Genomic DNA, 18229 nt, shown 5'->3' on the forward strand with positions numbered 1-18229 from the left:
GGCCAGTTGTCTAACCCATGGGACTGTAGGCTGGACTGATCGATCCATAAAATGAAACTCAAATTCTATTGTAGTACGCTAGATGAAGTAAATCCCGGATAGTAATTGTTCTATGGAAAAAGGAATCAATGGTTGTGCCTCTCGATGGGGAAAAAAGCGTTGATCTCTATGATCCAAGTGCAAGTTTCTTCCTTGCTCTGACCAAGTGACTTTAGGTTCGGTCGGATCAGTTTGGCCAGTAATGACCTTGACTACGTTAGAGTAAAATTTTATTCTGGAGGAATCGCCTGTGCTTTCTGGGCAAGGGAAGTTTTTCTAAGTTCGGTTTTGGAAGAACCAAGGAATTAGATATCTGTCCGGATATCCGTGGGCGAGGCCTTGAGTGTAGGACCTTGCCCTATGCAAGATGTGTTACTTCTGCTGCTAGCACCCAGAATCCGTTGCGCGGTGGGGGACGGAGATCTTACAAGGATGATGGTTTGGTGAGTGTCTGTCGTCTGAATGGGCTTGGCAAATAGTACAAGCCATTCAAGACCTCCATTGTAGTTAGAGAGAATATTCCCAACTTTCAGGACTTGATATCTATGCTGCAGATATAAAGGCATGTCACTCTTGCTGCAGATAAAAAGGCATTCAAGTATTGGAATCAGGGTGCAAGAAAAGTCATGTAGTACTGACTTTCAATTAGTGTCACAGACACTATGATAGGACATATACAGGATGCAAACACTCCAATAGTTCCATGGTAGAATTTGGTTTAGATGTTCCAGACTAACACAATGGCAAGGAAGTTGCAGCTAAAGCAAGAGTTGCATATTGTAGAAAAGAAAAGCATGTCCATCAATGAATATGCCTTAAAGATCAAGGGCATTGTTGAATCCCTTGGGTCTATCAATGTATCAGTGGAGGATGATGGTTTGGTGAGTGTCTGTCGTCTGAATGGGCTTGGGAAAGAGTACAAGCCATTCAAGACCTCCATTACAGTTAGGGAGAATATTCCCAACTTTCAGGACTTGATATCTATGCTAATCATAGAAGAAAAGGCTTTAGGTGAGGATTCTTCTTCACAAATCAAGAACACATCGGCGGAAGAGGCCTTCTACTCTAATTCAGGTAGAGGCAAAGGTAGAGGCCATGGTCGAGGCCAAGGTTTATAGATATGCAGAAAATGGAAAAACCAGGCTATATAGAAACAGGTGATGATATTGTGCATCCCATTGTGCATGTTGGTAAAGTGCCATTGTCTATGTAAATAGCAAAATGAAGTACTTGGCTGATGTACTTCATGTTTTGAATATTACAAAGAACCTGGTTTCTATTGGACAGATGGTTGAGCAGGGTTTGCAAGTGAGATTTAATCCTCAAGGATGTTTTGTGGAAGACTTCAAAAACAAGTGTCGCTTGGTTGCAAAGCGTAACAAAAATGGTAGGATGTTTACTTTGGATGTGAACATGCCTAAGATAAAGGCCCATGTTTGCGCATGGAATAAGTGTTATCGTAGATATTGACATATGGCACAAGCGCATTGGTCATGTGAATGTACAGCGACTGAAGTCTATGCACGCCCAAAATTATATTGCAGGTTTGCCAAAGTTTAAGGTTGATAGTATGCATAAGGTTGATAGTATGCATAAGGTATGTGAAGCATGCCAACTTGGTCAGTAGGCCAAACATGATTTCCCACATGAAAAGCATGTCAGTGCAAGGCCATTGGATATCATACATTCAAATGTATGGGCACTGACCAAGAATGCAACAATTGCAGATTGCAGGTACTATGTTACATTCATTGATGACCACACTAGGAAAGTGTGGGTTTATTTCATGAAGGAGAAAAGTGAGGTGTTTGCTCACTTTCAGAGATTTAAAGCCTTGGTCGAGAAGGAAAAAGGCATACAAATAAAATGCCTAATATCAGATGGTGGGGGAGAATATTTCTCCAATGAGTTTAGCGATTTCTTGAGAAAGCGGGGAATCAAGAGGCAATTTACGTGTAGGTACACTCCGCAACAATTGCAGATTGCAGGTACTATGTTACATTTATTGATGACCACACTAGGAAAGTGTGGGTTTATTTCATGAAGGAGAAAAGTGAGGTGTTTGCTCACTTTCAGAGATTTAAAGCCTTGGTCGAGAGAAGGAAAAAGGCATGCAAATAAAATGCCTAAGATCAGATGGTGGGGAAGAATATTTCTCCAATGAGTTTAGCGATTTCCTGAGAAAGCAGGGAATCAAGAGGCAGTTTACATGTAGGTACACTCCGTAATAGAATGGTGTTGCAGAAAGGAAAAACATGCACATTGTAGAAATGGCACGTGCCTTGATGGGGCTGAAAAGAATATGCCACATTAATTTTGGGCAGAAGCAGTAGCAACTACTGTGTACATTATGAACATGACACTCAACACTTAAGTTGTTCATGGTATGACTCCTAAACATAAGTTTACAGGTACAAGACCGGATATGTCTCACTTGAAAGTGTTTGGGTGTATTGAATATGTACATGTTCTTAATGAAGTGAGAATAAAGTTGGATCCAAAGGTAGAGAAATGCATCTTCATTGGTTATGCTATGGAGCAAAAAGGTTATAGATGCTATAACCCTACCACTCGTGATGAGCTACGACGAGTAAGCAAGGATGTTGTCTTTGATGAGATGAGTAGCTGGTATGTAGTAGTGAAGGCAATAGAAGATGCAGATGTAAGAAGTGCTGATGTTGCACCACATGTAGAGAAGCATTCATAGGTACTGAGTGGACTTGGGGAGTCCTCGAGTAGTGGATCCAATGTTAGCCCATGGTCAGGTAGGTTGAGGAATGATGCAGGTATACATGTATCATGGAAAGGGAAGGAAAAGGTAGATCAACCTCTTGTGCCTAATCTGTCAGGAGGTCACTCATATGTGGATGGTGACTCTAGTGGCTCTGAGCAGATCCTTGATGAGGAGCTTGGCATTCCGTCTGTGGTTACTCCTGGTGTAAGGAGAACCAGGGCTCTTTTGAGGACACTAGCAGTGATCCAAGTGTACGAAGGTTAGATACCCTGTTGATGGGTTGAGATATGATGGATATACAGCCCATCATTATGCTTACATGATGGTAAAAGAAATATAGAAGGTTGAGCCCACTTGCTTTGAGCAAGAAATTGGAAATAAGAAATGGAAAGATGCCATGGATGACGAGATGGCAGCATTGGATGCAAATGCAACATGGGAGTTAGTGCCTTTGCCTAAGGAAAAGAAGGCAATTGGATGTAAGTGCATGATTCAGCCCGATTGCAAGAATGGCAACCATGAGAGCTGTCATTGCTATGGCTGCACAGGGTTGGTATTTACACCAAATGGATGTAAAGAATGCTTTCTTGCATGGTGATTTACAAGAAGAAGTGTACATGATGCAGCCACCAGGTTATGAGAGTGATGCACATCCAGATTTTGTGTGCAGGTTACGCAGCAAAGCCTTGTATGGCTGGAAGCAGGCACCCAGAGCATGGTCAAACAAGATCAGGGAGTATCTTGTTACCATTGGATTTCAAGACAGATAGAGGGAGCATGCTATTAGTCATCTATGTGGATGACTTAACTATCATTGGTGATAGTGATGTAGACATACATGATGTTAGGATGCTTTTGAAGGAGAAGTTTGAGATGAAGGATTTGGGTGAGCTGCGGTATTTCTTAGGCATAGAGGTGGTGAGATCACCTCATGGCATTTTGCTATTGCAGAGGTAGTATGGTTTGGACATGTTGTCCAAGTATGGTATGACAGGCGCTCTAAGCCTATTTCAGTGCCATTGGAGTAGAACATAAAGCTTTCTGTAGATATAGGTGAGCTTTTGGAGGACCCCACTACATACATGTGCATAGTGGGTGGTTTGATCTACATGACCATTACAAGGCTAGACTTGAGCTATGCTGTTGGACTTGTGAGTTAGTTTATTTAGGCTCCTAGGAAGCACAATTGGATGTGGCTAGACAGATCCTTAGGTAAATAAAGTCCATAGTTGATTATGGACTTTTCTATGAGGTTGGTATATAGAGATACAGTTGCATGGGTACACAGATGCTGATTGGGATGGTAGTATTATAGACAGGAGATATACCAGTGGTTTTATGTTCTCATTTGGGAGTATTGCTATGAGTTGGAGCAATATGAAGCAGCCAACAATTGCCTTGTCAAGTACAGAGGTAGAGTACAGGGTGCTGCTATGGCAGCTTGTGAGGTAGCTTAGTTTCAGAAGCTACTTGGTGATATATGGGAGAGCCCGTGGATAGGGCAGTTGTCATATATTGTGACAACATGAGCAGCATATAGTTGGCCAATAACCTAGTATTTCATGCTAGAACGAAGCACATTGAGGTGCATTATCACTTTGTGAGGGAGATTTAGGTTCTAGCAGGAGATGTAGATCTGGTATATGTCAGCACAGAGGATCGGGTGGCTAACATCTTCACGAAGGTATTGGGCACAGAGAAGCTTCACAGGTTTAGGAGCTTACTTGGAGTGCAGTGTGTGGAGTTGAGCTCAAGGGGGAGTGTTGAGATATCGAGCTCAACTAGACATTGACGACCCACCTAGGCTTCCGCATCTACACCACTGGCATGGTTGGTGAGTTTATGGGTGACATGCGGCCAGTGGGATGACAGGTTGTGTGACAGCCATTTTGGATTACTAGAGACTGGCATAGTTATAGCGCCAACTCATTTAGTCGGGTTCACATTATGGACCGACCCTTGTATGTTGTAGTAGTTGAGTACTAACCCATATAGTGTGTACTCTTATCTTTATGTTATGTTGGTTGAGTAGAGAATAAGATAGAAGAAAATTCAGCTATCCATCTCTCTCTTGTGTCTTGATCTCTCTTGTATGTGTGTGTTTGCTTGCTAGGGTTTGAAGCTCTCCCTCTCCCCCACATTCTCTTTAATATTATTAGTTCAGCTATCCATCTCTCTCTTGTGTCTTGCTCTCTCTTGTATGTGTGTGTTTGCTTGCTAGGGTTTGAAGCTCTCCCTCTCCCCCATATAGTGTGTACTCTTATCTTTATGTTATGTTGGTTGAGTAGAGAAGAGGATAGAAGAAAATTCAGCTATCCATCTCTCTCTTGTGTCTTGCTCTCTCTTGTATATGTGTGTGTTTGCTTGCTAGGGTTCGAAGCTCTCCCTCTCCCCCACATTCTCTTTAATGTTATTAGTTCCCTTGTCATGAATCATCAACACATGTCTCATGAATGGCCGTCCTAAAATAACATCATAGTTAGTTGGTCTTGGGAAATCTATGATAACAAAGGTATGCTCAAAAAGTTATGCCACATATTTCCATACGCATCTGACTTGCCTTGCCAAATGGTCATTCAAGAGAACCATTTGCCATTTTGACTGACACACTAGTGGGCTCGAGTTTTGGCTTTCCCCACTTCTCCCAGCATGTCTTAGGTGGCTATGCTCACTCTTGCTCTGCCATCAAGTATGGCTGGAATTTTGTATCCCTTATATGAGATCAAGAGTGTGGCATTCATGTCTTCTCTTTTATAATATTGGTATTCTCCTAATTTATTGATAGGAACTTTTAGAAGAATTCCTTCTTGATCTCAATCAAAATTTACATTGTCCTGAAGTAATAGTGACTAGAGCAGACAAGATTTTCTGTAACAATTCTACATTTCTTAAGTGATGAGTTTGTTTTAGACAAAGTTGCCTTTAGGAAAATGTACATACCTTGCAGTAAAGAGGCCATTGTTAGACTTTCATTCTGTTTCCTGACCTTCACTTCCAAGATACTGAGGAAGAGTTCCCAACAAAGATCCCACAAGGGAATCAAGGTGTATTCCATATTTTCAAGATTCTAGAAGAGAGTTTGCACATCAATGATTGAAGGCACCTTAGATCTTTGAGGAGATCTAAGAGTTGTATGTTGCCAAAGATCCTTGAGATCTTGGTTTGTTTGTTGTTCAAGGAAATATGAAGGGAGGGATTCTTGCTCCTCTTGAAGAGTTAGGTTTCTAGGTTTACAGGAAAGATTCCCTTGCACTTCATTGTCCTTAATTAGATCTTCTCATTCATCATTCTCTCTCCTTTCTTAGTCTCAGTCTTGATTGATCTAGACTCGGGGTCCAGCACCATCAAGACTTCATCATCCATCTATGGTATTACCGAGAGAAGTGCGGGAGGACAAGATTTGGGAGTCTTCACTTACACATACACACTCTCTAATTCCAATTGAGTTTGTTTAACCAAATTTGTAGCTGCCTTAAGGCGTTGCTTTTCTTTCACTGGGTTAGGATATTGCATCAACTATCTAGGAAATTTTTACAAATTTTGTTCTAGACTACCATCAATGGCTTTTTTGGTATATTTAAGGTTTCAGATCCATCTTGGATTTCAACCTTATCCTTGTCATCGTTAAAAATAGGATACTCTTTGTCTTATTGCATTTCCTTCTCTTTTTGGCATTTTTATTGGAAGTTATATTAGTTTTAGTTGCTCCCTTTTCTAGGGCTTGCTTGGCTTGCGCTCTTGTTTTAGTACTACATTGACTGGAGTCAAGATTGGGTTTTCCTTCCTTCCTCAGATATTTCCCAACATGTTTAAGGCTGTTGTCGGTCCAAGAGGACCACTACTAGAAGGTTGGGTGGTACGGTAAGGGAAATCTTTGAGTATTTTCTCTATCCCCCAACCACTGCACCATCTATCCAAGGGAATAGGATTGTTGAGCTATCCTTGTAGACTTTATTCAGACACTCAGTTTTTATGTGAAGACCACCACATGCATAACAAGAGAGAGGGGCTTGTCTAGTCACAATATTTATGTCTCTTCCTCGTGTTGATGCTGCTATTTTCATCAAACATGTATATTCATCACATGCTACCATAGTGAAGCCTGGGGGGTTACAAAATACTCAGGAGTCTCAGCATTTTTCCCATGTAATTCATAAGCAACTTTAGCTACTAAAGTCTCAGAGGTTAATTCAGCTTCTGCTCCCACTCGATGAATAAGAGTTACCCTTAGCGGAGTTGGTTGAGGAGGCAATATAAGTGGAGGCATTTCTACAGGTCTAATATTACTCCCTCTGCCATTTGTTTTAAGGCTACCAACTAGTGGTGCCAGTAAAGCAAGTGGCCTATGAGGAGCTGGCAACACCAAAGCTTCCATTATCGGGTTGGCTTTGAGTGTGGGATTAAACTTATAGCATCGGCTGGTATCATGATTACCCATATGAGAACAGTAGCCACACCATAGATTCGGCCTTGGTTTTAAGTGAGGACATTCCGTTGTCGTATGATTGGATTTGCAATATGCACACCAAACCATGTCCCTCATAGAATAGAGGTGGGGATTGCCCACCTCTTTTGGAATGATCTTAAATTCGTCTTAACTGCTTTGCAGTTTTCCAATTAGATCAGTGTCCTCTTTTCTTTCATCACTCCTACGTCCACTTGATTTATCACTCCTACGTCCACTTGATTCATCACTCCTACGTCCACTTGATTTATCACTCCTACGTCCACTTGATTTATCACTTCTTGATCCCATTTGGAATGATGCTACAGAGCCATGAATTTCTTTGGGTGGTCCCATAAAGTTATCATTGTAATCAATGGCATCCAATGCACACTCATTGAAGGTTCTATGCCTTCATGCATACAACATATCATGCAACCTTTCATTTTGTAAACCTTCTAAGAAGAGTGAGATTAATCGTGTCTGGCTAGCTTTCACTTCAAGCTCACACCTGTTTTATAACCTGTTTTATAAAGATACTTAGCTCTATTGATATATTCTCGAATCATTTCTTATTGGTTTTGTTTAAGAGTATTGATATATTCTCAAATCGTTTCTTATTGGTTTTGTTTAAGAGTATTGAGCTGGTTTGCTGAGCTCCACTTGGCACCGGTCTTCGTATAAGCAATAAAAAAAGATAGCCTTAAATCTTCATAAGTTGCTTTTTGCTCAGGTTTTAAAGTTCTGAACCATGTGGTAGCCTCATGCTCTCGGGTGAATCCAAATGCTCCGATCCTTGTGGGATCATCACTCATTAACATCCATAGCTTCATAGACCTGCTCAAAGGTTTCTAAATGTCCATGGCCATCTTTAGTCCCATTGAATTTATGCATAGTCTTGGATACACTCCAGACTCTAGAGTGTCGTCCATCACATTCCCTTTCTCTCAAAGTCCATGTGGAAAAGATGCCATAGAAGCTGGAGGTGTGGTGCAAGATTAACTGGAGGTTCTACTGGAACTGGTCTATCCAGTGGTGGAGGAACATGAGTCCTCACTACTACACCTCTCCCGATTGGCACTGTGTGTACTCTTAGGTGAGTTTAGGTGGGAACACGAGGACAATCTTGCATTTGGATCTGAACCTACTGTTGCATTGATTGGTCCGAGGCTGTAGCCGTATAGTTGTGAACATAGGCAAATTTCTTGCTAATAATAATGAATGAGCAAATGAGTGTTCTCCTAAAGAAATAGGTGGAACTACAGTATTGATATAGTCATATGGCATAGGGCCTGTAGGTACTGCCCTTGCTAAAGAATCAGGCACTACAACATCATAAGGTGACTGATGTCAGGTTCCCCCCTTCCTAAATAGGGGAAACCATTAGATAGTCTACTAAGTCTAACTTGAGAAAAATTTCCTACTCGTTGACACATTGACCATGTAAAGATACAAGGATACGATTCATAGGTAAGACCTAGTTCTATCCCGCAGGGGAGCACGGTCTTTTAAATGACTTAAAATCAGATCACTCATAGAGTGACTGACCTTAATTCGGGCAACCCCTATTCTAATTCCTAGAAATAATGCTTTTTTCCTCATCTATACAAGGCACAACTACTAGCCTAGTCCTCTACAATAGAGTTGCCTAGGAACCTACTTACCTAACATAGAACTTCCAATTAATCTATTGGAAAGCTACCTGACTAATCGGGTCCACCTGTCCATAGGATGGTGCCGTCAGGGCATTCGATCCTCCCACTTTCCACCCAACTCAAGCATCAATTTTGTTTTCTAATTAGTCCTACCACGTTGTGTGATATATAGACACGTTCCTTAATTAATAACCTTACACATTGTTCATTTAAACAGGCTTTAATAATGATACAACAATAATGCTTACAAACAAAGGATTTAATGAAAGAAATAGATACAATGTTCAAAATTATCCATAGCCAAATCCAGGCTCTCTTATCCTTTACTTTATTCTGCCGATGATCTAGAATTCAGCCTTCCAACCTCCATAGACTGTGCAATCCCTACAGGACCATACACCTCATCGTTGGCAGTTGTTGGCGAGGACTCAGGTCGGCCTATCGCCCTCTCAGGCTCCATCGATTGATTCTCCTACTCCTCAAAGGAATGTCTACACACTAGGGAGGGCTTATTCACCGCACTAGCCTAGCCCGCGCAACTAGGAAGCATCATATTATTCGCCTAAAGTGGAAAACCTCAACTTCCTAATGGTAGGAGAGATACCTTGGGCCGAATGCTGGCCACCTTGCTAACGTTGTCACCCGGCTACACAAGCACAAAAATAGGAGCCTCAAGGCGGGGAGAATATGTACTTGTACTTTTTTTAACTTAATCAAGATAACAAGTGCTAAACTAAACCATAGAATACGATATCACCTTCACGAGAACGGGAGTAGCCTCGAGGCGGGGAGAAGATGTACCTGTACTTTTTAACTTAATCAAGATAACAATTGCTAACCTAAACCATAGAATACGATATCACCTTCACGAGAAAACAACATTATCACAAGGATTTTTTTATTTTTCAAAGCAAAGATAATGATATATTTCTTGTTAACTAATGCTAATATTAAAAATTCAAATGGGTGGATCCGGTGTCGATCGTATCTTCTTCGGACCCATCTTGGATTGTGACCCTTGTGTCACCCTTACCCACTTTTTTCACTCTTCTCCTGCTGGCAAGCCAGTTCTAGAAATGGTTGAATTTGCTCGGGTCTTCCCCTTGTCTCCTAACTAGGCTTGGGCTCGTGTAATGACATTGAGTGGTGTGATCTTTCCAAGCTGCACACTAATGGTTCGGATGGTGGCTTGATTTAGCAGAGTGGAAGTCATTGGGTGTAGCAGTCACTTGTTGGGGTTGGTATGCACCATGTTCTTGTTTGGGCACTTAGCAATTCGATGCGGCCTTCCACAGCCAAAACATTGTAGTGGTCCTCTCCTCATGTTCGAGTTCATGTCCTTGCCCTTCCACTATACCGTGGTTTGAAACACAGGTACTGGCGTGTTATTCTGTAGGATGTAGAATTTAGGCATGACCTTCGTAGTTTCCTCATAGTACTCTCCGCTAAGTTCTACTTCACGTACCACATATCAACATCTTCTAATGGCTCTTCAATTAATACTTGGTTGATTTTAGCTTGCGGTGGTTGTGGTGGTAGAACTGGTGGTGGTAAAGGTGAAGCGTCTTGTACCCAGAACATACCCCTAGGTAAATAGGAAGAGTTGGGTTGTCTTACATTTGTCCTATAGTAGCAGTGATATGTCTAGGTGGTGCTAGTAAAGCCAATGGAGATCTAGGTGTTGGTAGCTATGCTACATTTTAGAATCTTGGATATCTGCACATTGAAGTGTCATGATTCCCTAATTTTACACAGCGTGCACAATAGAGTAATGGCCTTGCTCTTAATTGTGGACATTCGGTGGTAGTGTGATTCAATCTGCACATAGAACACCACACCAATTCTCGACGGTTATGCCCATGCCCAGATGTTTCTCTTCCCTCCTTTATCTTCAATTTCTCTAGTATTGTGTTACTAAGATCCTCCACAGTCATGTTTCCGACTTGCTTGCTCCTTGAGCTTGCTTCGAGCTTGCTCCGAGCTCCAATTTCTTGGTGACTCGAGACACGAGAAGTCCTAATTGCTGAAGATATTCTGACATCTTCTGATTACAGCAATTCCAACATATTATCTTCATATTCAATTGCCAGTTTGCAACATGCATCTAAAGTGGTTAGTCCGGCTAGTACCAGATAATCATGCATCTTGTGGTCTCTAACCCCTCTCCGGAAGCAAGGCAATAACTGATTTTTGTCAGTTAACCTCTCCTATAGTCTGCACCTTAAATTTAAGTGCTTAAGTTGAGACACATAGTCTCTCATTGACTCCATTTCCTTTTGTTTGATATTGTGCAGTTGTGCCACCGGGCTTCTTCGGTCATCACCACTTCTAGGAAAGCTGGGTATAAACACATTCTTGAGTCATGTGAAGTTAACCTTATCCTCGGGTTTGAGGGTTCGAAACCACTGTTGCGCTTTCCCTTTATTAAGGGTAAGTGAGAAAGCATGAATCATTTCACATCACTGATAACTCTATAGGTTTTGCACGTGGATTCAAAAATCTCCACATGTTGGATAGGGTCTTTGTCCCCACAGAGAATTTTTGGATGAGTTTGGAAATGATATGTGGCTTCATCTGGGAGGGTCGGGATTCTAGAGTAGTGCCTAGTTCCCTGACCATTCCTCAGTCCATCTCTGTAGCCATATTCAATGGATCCATCCTTGTGGCTGCATTAAGGTCAATGGTTGGATGCACCCTTGGTCTTTGAGGAATTGCTCCCCCCCCTTCCTAGACCTCATCCTCTTCCTGTGTTGGCTCTTCTAGGTATCTCCGATCCATGGGATGGTCCAGCACTGCAACTTGGAGTGGTTCGTCTCATTAGTTACCTCTATGTGCCTTTGTAGAATTAAAAGTTCCATGTCCTGTAGGAACGTAGGATGATTGATAATCTACTCAATATCTTTTTTGGTGTATAGATTGTCCTCCACTTCACCCATTTCTCTTGCTAGATTATCCTCTTCTAGGGTTACAAACCCTTCCTCAACTCTAGGCTCTTCATTTATGGGTTCTAAGTTTGGAATTTCTCCCTCACTTCTTCCCATGACTAATTCTGGCTCCATAACCTGTGATTAGAGGAAGTTTAAACCTCCCATCTCCTTAAGCTTAACTCTCGTAAACTATCATTCCACCTCGATCCTTCTTAGATCTAATTGTACTTCCTTTGAGGTGGGGAAGAATACTTGACCCATCCTAGCTGCACTTTCCATGTCTCGTCTCTTTCGAGGGGTGCCGGTGTTCGACAGCCTTGAATTTGACATTTGGATAGGCACTTCTTGTCTTGGAACAAGTCCAGCGCTAGTTGACGGACCTATGGCCGCAGATTGCGCTTATTCATGACTGGTTTGGAGACCCAAAAATCCCTGAGCGATATCAATGATACCATTGGATCTGGTTGGGGAGGGTGGTTTCTCCTCTTCCCTAAAACCAGAGTACCTCAGCCCTTCTTCTCCATGGACTCTTCACTACTAGTTTCATTGGTGGTCAAGTTCCTTAAGACACTCAAGTGAGTGCTTACTGAGTGAGTGCTTACTCAAGTGAGTGCTTACTCAAGTGAGTGCTTACTGAGTGACTTGAACCCACATGTTTTTAATAGGAAGATCTTGGGTGATTCAATGCACTATCATCAGGTGTAAGATCATCTCCGATGAGCTTTCCAAATCTTAAATGCATGTATGTATGATTTGATAAGCTACTTTGACAACCCAATTTAGTTTTGATCAAATTCTGTCAATCTATTTCTGAGGTTGTGAGATTGCAGAGAATAATTCATGGCGTGAAGTGTCAGAAAATAGTTCACGTGTCATGAACGTTTTTCTGCACTTTCATGTGTTCAAATTTTGTTTGCTCTTGGGGTCACATTTCCTCACCTTGTTGTAGGTGTCACTCTTTTGTAGCCTTAACCTGACTATACCAAACTCGTGCATTGGATTAGACTAAACTGTGAGTTTGTAGGAAAAACTTCACGTCGTGAAAAATAATGGGTTCACGCCGTGAAAGTCTTCTAAAATGGTTCATGCCATGAGGAGTTTTGAAACTGTTCACGTCGTGAACAAATTTCTACACCTTCACGATTCTTGATTTTGTCAGACCTCGTGGTGTCATAGGTGTCAGGATAAGGTTACCTATTTTTGGCAAGGTAATCCCATGATTTGCGGTGTTAATTATGACGCTGATGTTAGGAGAGGTTCGTGGCATGAAGTTGTTAGAAAATGGTGGCAGAGAAGGTGGATTGAGATCCTACAAGAATATGACTTCGACATCAAATAGCGCCCTAGGAAGGATAATGTGGTAGCTGATGCACTGGGCCGTAAATCTTTCTTGAGTGCAATTTCTATGCCAAATGATCCCATTCTAATCAAGGTGCAAGAAGTGTCAGTCCATGATCCGGATTACCAAAAAATGGTGAACCCAGTCAAAGAAGGAGGAACCTCAGAAAAAGAGAAAAAACTAGTCAAAGGTTACTCCACCCATGATGGGTGCCTCTAATTTAATCACAAGCTATGTATTCCTAAAGGATCCTTCCCTAAAGAAGTTAATCCTCCATGAAGTTTGTGATAGCCCCGCTGCACAGGGCACCCGAGCTATGCAAAAACCTTGAATGCTATAAGAAGGAGCTATCATTGGGCAGGCTTGAAAAATGATGTCCTTTGGTACTTGAAGTAGTGTCTCTCATGTCAAAGGATCAAAGATGAAAGAGTCAAAATGCCTGGGAAGCTTACCTTGGATATCCCCCAAATGAAGTGGGAATGCATTAGTATGGATTTTGTCATAAGTCTCCCCACTGTACAAGGAGGATATGATTCCATTCTAGTGGTGGTGGACTTGTTACCAAAGTAGCTCATCTTATACCAGCAAGAAAACCTTCAAAGCCTCTAATGTTGCACGGTTATTTATCAAGGAGATTTTCAAGCTTCATGGTCTACCAAAGATCATAGTCAGTGGATTGGGATTTTGACTTCACTTTGAAGTTTTGGCAGTCCTTATTTCAGGCCTTGGGTACTCAACTTTATTTTAGTATAGCTTATCATCCAGAGATCGATGGCCAGACTAAGAGACTCAACCAAATAATTGAAGACATTCTCAGAGCATATTGTGGAAGGGAGCCAAGAAGATGGATTCAATACCTTCCTCTAGTAGAATTTAGTTATAATACATCTTATCATCAGAGCATAGGAATGTCACCATTCAAAGCACTCTATGGGCAAGAATGCTTCTCCTCTCTGAATTTCTCTGATCCAACCTTAAGAGTCAAAGACTCTAAAAAAATGCTCAAGGAGATGGAAGAGCAAACCAAGGCTATCCAGTGAGAGAAGAAGGGGATGAAAGGATCAACCACAAAGAGCTGGACCTAGAGGAGCAAAGGGAGAAACACTCAACTTCGAAAGGCATCAGTGAGTACCCCAATGCTGATGAGGAGATAAGAAAGCTTGAAGACACCAAGGCCTTAGTAGAAGAATATCAACGGCTTCATGAAGCCAAGCTAAGGGGGCTAACCGGGTCAGGGATACAATGTATCCATGAAACAAGCCAACAAGGGAAAGGGAATTGGATGTACCTACTCCTATTCTAGAAGTAACAAAAGAGGGATCTCAAGCAAACATGATGTCCAGAATGTTTAAGGAAAATGCACTGGGTGAGTCCATCCATTCCTTCCCTATGGATGAATATGAGACACACACCTAGGAGGAACCCTCAATCACCAGAGAACCTAGAGATATTGGAAGTCTCACGCTATACTGTCCATGCCTGTACAAATGCCATTGGGAAAACTATTACGTAGTTCACCAACCCTATGGATAGACATAAAGGAATTGGTATAGAAGGTGGACTAAATCTAGCCCAAAACTATAGAGAAGGTTTTGCCACCTCTAGCAGAAAGAACCTTAAGACACACAAGGAAAACTTGAGTCATCAAGATACCAGGTAATCAATTAGGAAATTATTATGAAAGCAACGACACAAATGCTATAGTCCTAATTCATCATGGTGGATACCAGGCACTGGCTATCTTGGATAGTGGGGCGGGGGCTAGCATCATCACAAAGCATTGCTGGGAGAACTAGGGAAAACCCGATCTAAAAAGGGAAGATCTAATCATTAAAATGGCTGATGGAACATCTTCAAGGCCCATTAGACTTCTAGAGAATGTGAAACTCAAACTTTTTACATTTTGCTACCATCATACATTTGTGGTAATGACTTCCAGCGCCAACCTAACTCATATGCCATAATATTGGGGAGACCCTTCATGAGGGAATATATATTGGCGCATGATTGGGCATTAGATCCTGTGTATGTGCGTAGGGATTTGCAAATTTTAAAAATAGATCTCATAACATGGAAAGCACATCCCATGGAAGGGTAATTATTCAATAATTATTTGGTCACAACGGAGCGGACCGCATCTATATACAAATATGCTAAACCATAGTGGGAAATTCCAAGGAAGAAGAAGAAATGGAAATGTATGCATCACTTCCTCCTTTGGACTTCAATGAAAATTGGATACATGTGCTAGCTACCATAGATGTGATGTAACCCAAGGGAACCCAGTATGTGGAATTTGGAAATGTCCCTACAACCTCTCTCTGTATGGTTAAGTGCAAAACCATTGATGAAGAATCAGAAGAGAAAGCCTCTAGAATACAAGGGACCATAACACAAGGCCGTATCAACTCAGAAGATAGCGAAAATAGAAACGATATATCGCCCGACGAAATGCCCTATTACGAAGAAAACCCACGGATGCCTAGTGGGCTGAGATACCTCGAATCCACTAAGGTACACGATGAGTTTTCTAAGGATTGGGGTGAGGAGTTGATTAAGATATCGCTGGAAGGAAGACACAAGGAGACAATCACCCTTCAAGATCCAAAAACACCTAAGCTTACAAAAGCTGGGCGTTGAAAACGAAATAATCTTTGGCACAGACGCTAAACATGAGGCTGGAAAAGTCAGAGCTAAAATAAAAAGTGAGAATGAGGATAAACCAGACTTGCTCTCAGAACTAGACCACTTCAAAACCTACACTGTTGACAAACGAAAAGTGGTTCTCGACTGACGGCAATAAGGGTTAAGGAGGATGGGCTATCCACATCATACGATGGCCCGATGAAAGTCAAGGAAGTTCACATTGCGGGACCAGGGGAGGAAGCTAGACCCGTATACATTGCTAAGGACTTGACTTCAGCTGAAGAAGATGAGCTCATTACCCTCCTTAAGGAATTTAAGGATTGTTTTTCCTGGAATTATAAGGAGATGAAGGGGATACCACCTGAGGTAGTGCAGCACACGATTCCAGTCATGGAAGGATCAAGACCAACCAGGAAGAAACCATACTAGATGAATCCTAAGTATGTGACAATTGTAAAGGAGGAAATAGAAAAGCTCATTGCTGCGGATTTCATCTATAAGATAGAACACACAAAGTGGTTGTCATTCACCAATTGTAATAGTGCCAAAAAAGAATGGAAAACTTAGGGTATTTGTCGATCTTAAAAAGGTCAACGTAGCTACTAGGAAAGACCATTATCCATTATCCTATATACGGAACATGTTTTGAAGAGAGTGACTGGAGAAGAAGCTTACAACTTCTTGGATGGATTCTCCGGCTACAATTGGGTGTCCATAGCACCAGAAGACCAGCATAAGACAACTTTCAATACAATGTGTGGGACATTTGCATACAAGGTTATGCCCTTCGATCTCACCAATGCCCCAGCAACATTCCAATGATTGATGTGCACATCCTTCAAAGACTACTTTACAGAAGTGGTTGGAGGTATTCATTAATGAGATCAGTGTGCACACTCTCGATGGGTGGACCATCTGGCTTGCTTAGGAAGGTGTTCGAGCGATGTCGATTATATCGTATATCCCTTAACACTTTCAAGTGTCAATTTTGGGTCAAACATGGTGTGATATTGGGACACATTATCTCAAAGAATGGTATATCCGACCGCAGATGATAGCAAGGTCAAATTGATATTGGAGCTGCAACCTCCCACTAATTACAAAGGTGTGTAAAGATTTATGGGCCACGTGGGGTATTACCGCCACTTCATAATTTTCTATGCTGAAATCTCTAGACCATTGTACAAGCTACTCATTGTCTTTGAATGGACTAAGGAATGCCAGGAAGCATATGATTGATTGAAACAAGCATTGGCTAGTGCGCCAATTCTATGACCCCCCAATTGGGACCTCATATGTCATGTGCATATTGATGCATCAAACTTTTCTATTGGATGCGTACTAGCCCAGCCTGGTGAGTTCAAATTAGACTATCCAGTCTGCTTCGTTGGTCATCAATTAAATTATGCAGAGGTGAACTACACCACCACAGAGAGAGAAGGATTAGCCATGGTTTATGCTGTCTCAAGAAGTATCGAAATTGTAAGATTCCTCCCTCCAACGTTTGATATATGAAGGTGTAAGAACCTCCCCTTCAGTTTCTTGTAATCATCTCCTCTCAGAAATGGAAAAATATCTTGTTTTACCCTATTTTGGCCTAGAGAGAGAGAATGTCTAGAGAGAGGTAATTCAAAATTGAGATATCTTTGGATACAAAAATTTTCCTAATATCTAAGATGAGAGGAAGGTGACATTCTTCCCTCCTTCTTTGAACTTTTCCGAGCGGCAAGACCTCTTCCATGCTGGATGTACATGCCTATGCCCCCTTCTTTTGGGCTTAGCCTTTGGTGTACCTGCATCGGATCTTGAGGACTTAGAAGGTGGAGATGGAGGAGTTGGAGACCTCCTTCTTCTTTGTCGTGGATTCCTCCTATCACTGCTTCCTTCACTGGAGAAAGAAGAGCTATAGGAAGGTCTAGGACGCCTTCTCTTTGCATCACGGATAGGAGAGCGCTTTGGACGTCATCGTCTTGACCACGTCCACGGCCTCCTCTACCTCGTCCTCTTCCTGAACTCGTGTAGAAGGCTTGTTGCTCTGAGCTGTTTTTGCTTTGTGAAGACTGTTGGTCTTCACCCAAGCTCTTCTCTTCGCGATAATCAGCATAGACACCAAATCTGTAAAGTTGGGAATGTTTTCCCGAGTCTGAATAGACATCTTGAACGCCTTGTATTGTGGCCCGAGACCACGTAGACAGACCTCCATCTTATCATCATCATCTACTGACACACCAATAGATGCAAGGGATTCCACAATACTCTTTATCTTCAACGCATAGTCATTCACAGACATGCTCTTTTTTCTCCACAGTATGAAGTTCATTCTTCAACTGTATCTTGTGTGCCTTGGTACTTGTTTCATAAAGCTTTACCAAGGTGTCTTGAATGTGCCCAATCATGGTGTCCTGTATACTAGTGGAGAGCCAATACATAACCTTCCTGGCTCTT

This window comes from Cibotium barometz, chromosome 18 (genome assembly GCF_041138505.1).
Source record: "Cibotium barometz isolate CiBa-2024 chromosome 18, ASM4113850v1, whole genome shotgun sequence".
Classification (NCBI taxonomy): Eukaryota; Viridiplantae; Streptophyta; class Polypodiopsida; order Cyatheales; family Cibotiaceae; genus Cibotium; species Cibotium barometz.